Here is an 8,439-nt window from a genome sequence, read left to right on the forward strand (position 1 = left end):
AACCTCTAGAGAGATATGGCTTTGAGGATATGGCTTCAGTTGCTCTCCATATCATTTCAGGAGATCCATGTAGCTTTCAAGGGGCTATAAACTGCCAGGAGAAAGAACAATGGATGAGTGCCATGATGGAGGAAATGGAGTCTCTACAGAAGAACCAAACTTGGGAGCTTGTTCCATTGCCCCCAGACAAGCGTGCAGTTGGGTGCAAGTGGGTGTACAAGAGGAAGCCAGCAGTATCAGAAAAAGAAGGGGAAAAATTCAAGGCTCGTCTTGTAGCAAAAGGGTATTCACAGCAGAAGGGGATCGACTACAATGAGATTTTCTCCCCAGTGGTGAGACACACTTCTATCAGGGCAGTGCTTGCCTTGGTAGCCAGCTGGGATATGCACTTAGAACAGATGGATGTGAAGACTGCCTTTCTCCATGGTGAATTAGAGGAGAAAATTTACATGACACAACCAGAGGGGTTCAGTGCAGCTGGACAGAGTCACTTGGTTTGCAAGTTGAAGAAGTCTCTATATGGGTTGAAGCAGTCTCCCAGACAGTGGTACAAGCGGTTTGACACTTATATGTTGAAGCTTGGTTATAAGCGTTGTGAGTATGATTGCTGTGTTTATGTGAGAAGCCTTGACGATGGTTCGTTTATTTTTCTGTTACTTTATGTTGATGATATGTTGATTGCTGCTAATCATTTGAGTGATATCAATGAGCTGAAAGTCATGCTAGGTAAGGAGTTTGACATGAAAGATTTAGGGGCTGCTAGGAAGATTCTTGGGATGGAGATTCACAGGGATAGGGGAGCTAGAAAACTATGGCTCTCCCAGCAAAGCTATGTTGAAAAGATCTTAGAGAGATTTGATATGAGCAATGCTAAAGTAGTGAGCACTCCATTGGCAAATCACTTCAAGCTTTCCCTAGATCAGTGTCCAAAGACAGATGAAGAGAAGAAATACATGTCAAAGGTTCCATATGCCAGTGCAGTGGGTTGCTTGATGTATGCTATGGTTTGTACTAGACCGGACTTGGCACAAGCAGTTAGTCAAGTATGCAAGTACATGTCGAAACCAGGGAAGCAACATTGGGAAGCAGTCAAATGGATTTTCAGATATTTGAAGGGGACTACAGGTCTCGGTATCATGTTTGGCAGCCAACAGAGTAAGCCTTCAGTTATTGGTTATGTTGATTCGGACTATGCAGGAGACTTGGATGATAGAAGGTCCACAACGGGGTTTGTCTTCACCCTTGCAGGTGGACCAATTATGTGGAGATCATCAGTTCAGTCTGTTGTTGCTATGTCCACAACTGAAGCAGAGTACATGGCAGCTGGTGAAGCTTCTAAGGAAGCCTTGTGGCTTATGGGGCTAGTAAATGAGTTAGGCATTGAGCAAGGTGGAGTTTCGCTGCATTGTGACAGTCAGAGTGCTATCTTCTTAGCAAAGAATCAGGTGTATCATGCTAGAACCAAACATATTGATGTGAGATTTCATAAGATCAGAGAGTTGGTAGCTTGTGGGCAGATACTATTGCAGAAGGTTCACACTTCAGAAAATGCAGCTGATATGTTAACCAAACCGGTTACTGTGGACAAGTTCAGGCATTGCCTGAGCTTGTTGAACATTCACTGATGATGGACTATGGAGCGCCCCCAACCCAATGGTGGAAGATGGAGATTGATGATATTCGCCAAGGTGGAGATTGTTGTGCAATGACTCATATCTCTAGATAACAGCAATACAAGTTATGGGCTTGGGCTGATGTAAAGGGATTGGGGTAGAGGGCTATATATATTGATGTTATGTAAACCTATTGAAAACAAGGAGAAGAATAGTAAAAACACTAATCCTTATTCTCTAATAATATATAGTGGTAGCCGCTCAACACTCCCGGGGACGTAGGCACAATTGGCCGAACCTCGTTACCAAATCTCTTGTGTTATTCTCTTGTCTCTATACTCTTTACTATTTGATTGTTCGCTTGTTCCCAACATATAGTGATCTTATTATCACTATCTTCTACTGCATATCTAGTAAATCACACTGAAATATGTCAACCACCTCCATGGCTTTCTCCAACACATATGCACTTTTGAGGAGCTTGGGCCTGATCTCATTGGAAATTTATTATCCATTCCAAAATTTGAAGAAAAAAAAACTTGTTAACTTTGGCGCAAACACATGAATTACATGTTAACCTCTAGCATTGAAATCAAAATATTGGAAATTTTTGTAAAGGACTTCCAAAGATACAACTACTTCATTTGGCTTTTAAAGCTACAAAGTAATTGTTTGTCTCTAAAACATAATGTCAAAAAATCTTTAACCTCAATTTCTAAGACTACCAAGAAATTGATTGAAGAGTCTTGGATGAAAAACTAATGGGAATGTTGAAGAAACCAAACACTATTTGCATCACTAAGCAGAGCTCCCTATATGAGCACATCATGTTCCATTGTCATAGATTTCTAAATGTTCCAAGCATCTTCAATTAGACATGCTCGGCTATACAAGTTCACCATGCAACAATATTGTTGAATCAGAGGACTAATACTATACTCTTTCATCATCCTTTTGAAATACTCATTTCCTCCACTCACCAAACCACCATGCACCAAGCAAGCGACGAAATACATTTTTCTTTCTTTTCTTGTCTGCAACGTTTATTGCTTTTCTTTATCTTTACTAAAAAATAGTGTGATATAATGATCTTCTGGCACGAAATGAACAATACCAACAACATGTTGATAACAAGAAAACTGGAACTTTGGATAAAATGGGAGCTTCCTCTTTAAGGTGATATTGCACACCATCATCTAAATCACTTCCACGAATGTGAAACCAAATTTTCTGAGAGTCATGAATGAGAATAATGATTCTTTGTTGAATATTGGAATGATAGAAGCATAAGCGGAAACCATTATACAGAATAATTATCGCTCTGATATTGTGTTAAAATGGTAGGAGCCATGCATGAATGAGAAAGAAATGATGATAAAGAAAGAATGAAGAAAAAGAGAAAGAATAGAGAATCAAAGCCTCCATTGAAATGTAACATTTCTCATTATTATCATTGAATTAAATGAATAAGAAGTGAACCAATATGACTTATTTATCCAAGAGAAAAAAAGAAGAAAAGAAGAAAAGAAAACTTGTAAAGCAAGTAACTAACTCAAACCTAACTAGTTAATTCCTAACCTCCTAACCAACTATCATCTTCCAAAAATATCCTCTAATATATCTTTTAATAAATTGAGAGTTCTATAATTTTATCCTTTCAATAGACCATATTTATCAATAGTGGATAGTTGTTTGAATTGGTAATAACCAAAACATACCAGGTAAGATTGGTCAAACTATAATGTATGTGAAAATAATTTGTATAAGATTTTTTTGTATTTTTATGAAAATACACATAAAGGATTTGAATCTATATATTTAAAATATGAAAATACTACTAAAAAATATGAAAAATACTTAAGCAAATTAAGATTTTACACATGTGATTCCACTTTTGGATGACATAGCAAAATGTCATATTATAATAAGCAAATAATGAAAGGATGGTATAAAATACATTTATTCCTGCATATTTTGTTTTTCTTTGACTTCATATTCATTTTAGTAAGTTTGGAATCAATAAAAAAAAACAAGTATGGCTCTTACACAATGTTGGACTTTAAATTTACTAAAAGTTAATGTAGTCGATTTAGCTACTCATGTAATAAAGCTATGTGTCTAGCAACCTTGCACATAACGCACATCTATGTCTAGCAATCTACAATGCGAGTTGAGTCTAGTGTACACCTTAATTATGTTAGTCGTCAATGTCTTAGTCAATACTAGAATTTTACTGAAATAGATCTATGTCTAGCAACTATAATGATAAAATTAAACTATCAAACGTAACTCTATGTCTAGTCGTCCATGTCATCTAGTTTGAGAGTTATACAATATTTTCATAAATCTATGTTTAACAATCATATAAATATAGGCACACATTCTGACAATTAAGCATAAACTTATGTCTAGCATTATACAACAAGGATGAATTACATGCATTGGACTATAGAATTAGAATTTCTTCACTAATTCATTTCCTAGAACATACTAAGCAATTAGTCAATCACATAGTAAGCATGGCAATAATAATTATAAAAATCAACTTCAATTCATTCATAATCGGATTCCAAATATTGCATTAATGAATAATACAATCAATCCCAATGAAAAAGAAACTTAACTAAACATTTTCACACATAATAAGGTAAAATAGCAATTTAAAAAAATTATAAATCATGGAGAAGTGTCGGCTTCTCCATGACCATACAACAATCGCACCACTTATACTCTCTAATTTTCATATCTTGTTTCCAACCCAAAGTATCTAAAGGCTAAGGAAACTAGAAAACATCCTAGTAATAAGTTTAGTGCCAAACTCCCCTTATATACTCTGCTCTCTAGATTGATAGATTCATTTTCTTGGCTGTTTGGACCTCTTTTTAATGTTTCTGAATTTTGGCACATGCGCTGGGTGCAGGGGCGGTGCGCTCATCACACATCTCTATTTGGTCCGACCCTTCATCTGGGCTTTTTGCGCTTGGCACGACTTCCACGCTGAAAGCAAGTTGTTGTGTGCTCAACTATTGCACTAGGTGCAGATCAACTGACTCGTGTCATTTGCTTGCTTTATGCCATTTGACACTATTCTTTACTATTTTCTCATTTTTATGTCTTGACATGTCATGGAAACTCAATTCACATGATTAGTGCAAATCTTCTTAAAAGCTCATTTTTTTGGTACTACCAAAGGTATCCTCTCACCATTTTGGGTAAGAAACTAATCCATTTTAGGTGCGTGATTGTCCTCCAAAAAAACTCCAATTATAAATGCATAAAGTAAATATTTAGAATTGAAATGTGATAAATTAACCTTGTAATTTTCATGCCTATCAATGTACTATTTGTAATGTCGCTCTAGCACTTAGTTAAACTATGATTTGATACTTTGGTTAATTACTAAACAAATTGCTAGCGACAAATTTTGAAAATGGGATGCATCTCAAGGAAATATATGTGTTTCTATATTATCATTTTTTCTCAAAATTATCATTTATTTCTATTTAGCATTTTTGAAATTGTTTTTATAGTAAAGTGTTTGAATTTGATATCAAAATCATAGATTGGGTATCGTTCTTGGGTGGTAGAAAATTCGAGTTTTTAGCTTGGTAAGTTAGTAAGACGACTCCCTACAAAAGTTCAAGTCTTTAATTTGAGTCATATGAAAAATAAAATGTTTAGATATTTTCCAATTATATTTCTTACATTGTTTATTAATGACTTTGAAATTATAACAAGAGATAGATGAAAATATCACACCAATAAGTCTATGGTAGCATAAAGTACAAAATCAATAAATTTTGTTAAGGAAGAGTCATTCATATATCCTGCAATAATTTTGAGCAAATAGGAAATTTTTACTAAGTTGGTAAACATGTTTGAAAATTGAGAAAGAGGTTCAAGAAGTAGCGAACTAGGTTTATACTATTGCCCAAGAAGACCGAGCTCTGAATCAGCTCCACAATTGTGATTATCAATTTGAATCTATTGCATGATGTCCAAAGGATAAAAATATTCAAAAGATTACATTGACAATAGATAAGTTGCTACATCTTTATTTTTCCAGAATTTCCCCCATGTTACATGACCAAATGATTTATTTTATTTAATATGCAATAACAATGTATGAGTTATATACATTGTTACCGTATTATCTACCATTCAAGTTTAATTATTATCGACTCTTCAAAAAATTAGTAGAAATAAATGATGGATAATATAATGTTTGTATATAAATCTTTACATTGTCAATGTATAAATATTTGAGTATTATTTAGAACCTCCTAGCAAAGATAACAAAAACAATGAAGTTAATGAAGCTAAGAAAGGAAAGAAGAGTATAAAAAAGGTCCAGCCTATCATGATTAAGATCTTGTCCTCCAATCCATGCATGACCAAATCTTCCACTAACAGAATTGCATACAGTCACTAGCACTGTGCTGAGGAAGTAACCCATTGAGGTTGAGCACCATGACAATGAAGTACAAATGCTTCTCATTCCATTTGGTGCTTTTGAGTAGAAAAGTTCAAGCATTCCTCCCACTGTAATTACCTCTGATAATAATGACAAGAGGGATTGTGGTATTAGCCAAAATGCAGACATTAAATTCCCCTCATTGAATTCATTCAACCTCTTATATTCAACCATTGCAGCCACTGTCATAGACATCGTTGATCCTACCAATCCCACTCCCATTCTTACAAGTGGTTGATTAATTTTATTAATTGCTTCATTGTTGCCATAAAAACGTTTAGATTGTTCAAGTAAGTATAAGAAAACAAGGATGACAACTAGGGGAATGATCGATATAGATTGAGTGGTGATAGTAAAATTGTATATTTTTCTATTCATGAAGTTCCCTTGCTGCACTAAGAATGTCATCAATTGAGCCGTGCCACAGTTCAACAGAAATGTCGTTGCGAAGATTGGAAGAAGACCGAGGAAAGCCTTAGTCTCCTCAACCTGAGCAACTTCAATTGTGTCATCATTCAAAACTTTCTTCAGAAACCTGCAAAAGTTTTACTAGTTTACGCAATATTCAGTTCACTAAATACTTCTCTTTTGTCCTTGTTATTTCAATAGTTTTTACTTTAACTAGAGCATACGTGCAAATGAATGTAATAAAGATAATTATTCCATTGATAAAATAATTGATTGGAAGATTTCAGAGGACCTATAGTATAATACAAAATGAATGAGACTTGAGATGATAGTATTTATCGTATATATCTTTAAGTCACTTCAATTAATTAATTAAGATTATGATGAAATAATGAAGATCTTACTTGAATTTATTATAAGATTTCTCTTTTGTATATGATTGTACTTTAACATTCTGATGCAACTCAACTGTTGTGGTGTCATTTGTATTCTGCTTTGAAGCAACGATCACCTTGAAACAAAGGACTGAAGAAATTCACATTTAACAATATTTAATCAATCAATAGATTTTTTTTCTTTTTCTTATTGCATATTTTAAACATGTGTATCACCTTAATTATCCTTTTTATGGGATTTCCACTAGGTTTCTTGCATCTGCATAATGAAAAACCAGCTGAAAAAATGGAAATGGAACAACACAAGAGTATAGCCGATATCATAAAACTCCAACCCCAACCATAATTCTCTTCAATCCAAACCATTAAAGTTGATGCTAAAACGCTTCCTGTGGTTATTGAAATGTAATACCAAGTGAAGAATGAGGAAATGAGGCTTTGCTTGGTATGATCAAGCTGATCAGCACCATGTGTAGGCAAGGTAGCCTTGGATCCTCCAATTCCTATGGCCATAGCACCAAGTCCAATATAAAGAATAGCAGCCTGAAAAGTTGAAGGTGTTTCATTCTCGGGTGGTAGCAAATTGGAGTTTTTAGCTTGGTAAGCCAACAACATGACTCCCTGCAAAAGTTCAAGTCTTTAATTTGAGTTCTGCAAAAAAATAAAATGTTTACATATTTTCCAATTGTATTTCTTACATTGTTTATTAACGACTTTGAAATTACAACAAAAGATAGATGAGAATGTCATACCAATAACTCTATGGTAGCATAAAGTATAAAAGCAGTTAATTTTGTAAGTAAGAATCATTGATATATCCGGCAACAATTGTGAGAAAATAGGAAATTCCCACAAAGTTGGTAAGCATGTTTGAAGATTGAGCAACATGGTAATGCATGTACTTCAAGAAATAGTGAACTAGGTTTACACTATTGCCCAAAAAGACCAAGCTCTGGATCAGCTCCACAACTGCGATTAAAAAATAAATGTTAATTTTTATTAAGGATGTTTCATAATAATTTGCATAGGATAATCTGATTGTTGAATCTTATTGATTGGTTTAATCAATTTTAAAGCTAACTTATAGAAAATTTGGAACAATGGAGAATTATAGAGCAATAATATATTTTTAGTATTGTTATATTGGTGTATGGATCCAAAACTATGTAATTATTTTGCTAATAAAAAATCACCAACTGATATTTCTAACTATTGGATGAACACCCCTTATGATCAGCTAAGTACATTCTTTTTTTATAAAAAATGGTACTGCATTTTTTATTTATTTAAATTCTGCCAAGAATGAGATAACTAATATGAGTTTTACTTCCCAACATGCAGCCTTCACATAAATGTGCCGAACTACGCACAATGTTCACTTTGACTCATGATTAAAGGTACCTTTTGAATCATGATAACTGGAATATGTCAATGTCCATCTCAAAACTAATTGACAATGATGATAGATCCGTTTATACCTTAGTTAAGTTACACTCAATTATTCATTTTCTTAAATCCAACGGAACAAATAGGTGAATCTTAGAAGTTA

This window comes from Lupinus angustifolius, chromosome LG11 (assembly GCF_001865875.1).
Source record: "Lupinus angustifolius cultivar Tanjil chromosome LG11, LupAngTanjil_v1.0, whole genome shotgun sequence".
Taxonomy (NCBI): Eukaryota; Viridiplantae; Streptophyta; class Magnoliopsida; order Fabales; family Fabaceae; genus Lupinus; species Lupinus angustifolius.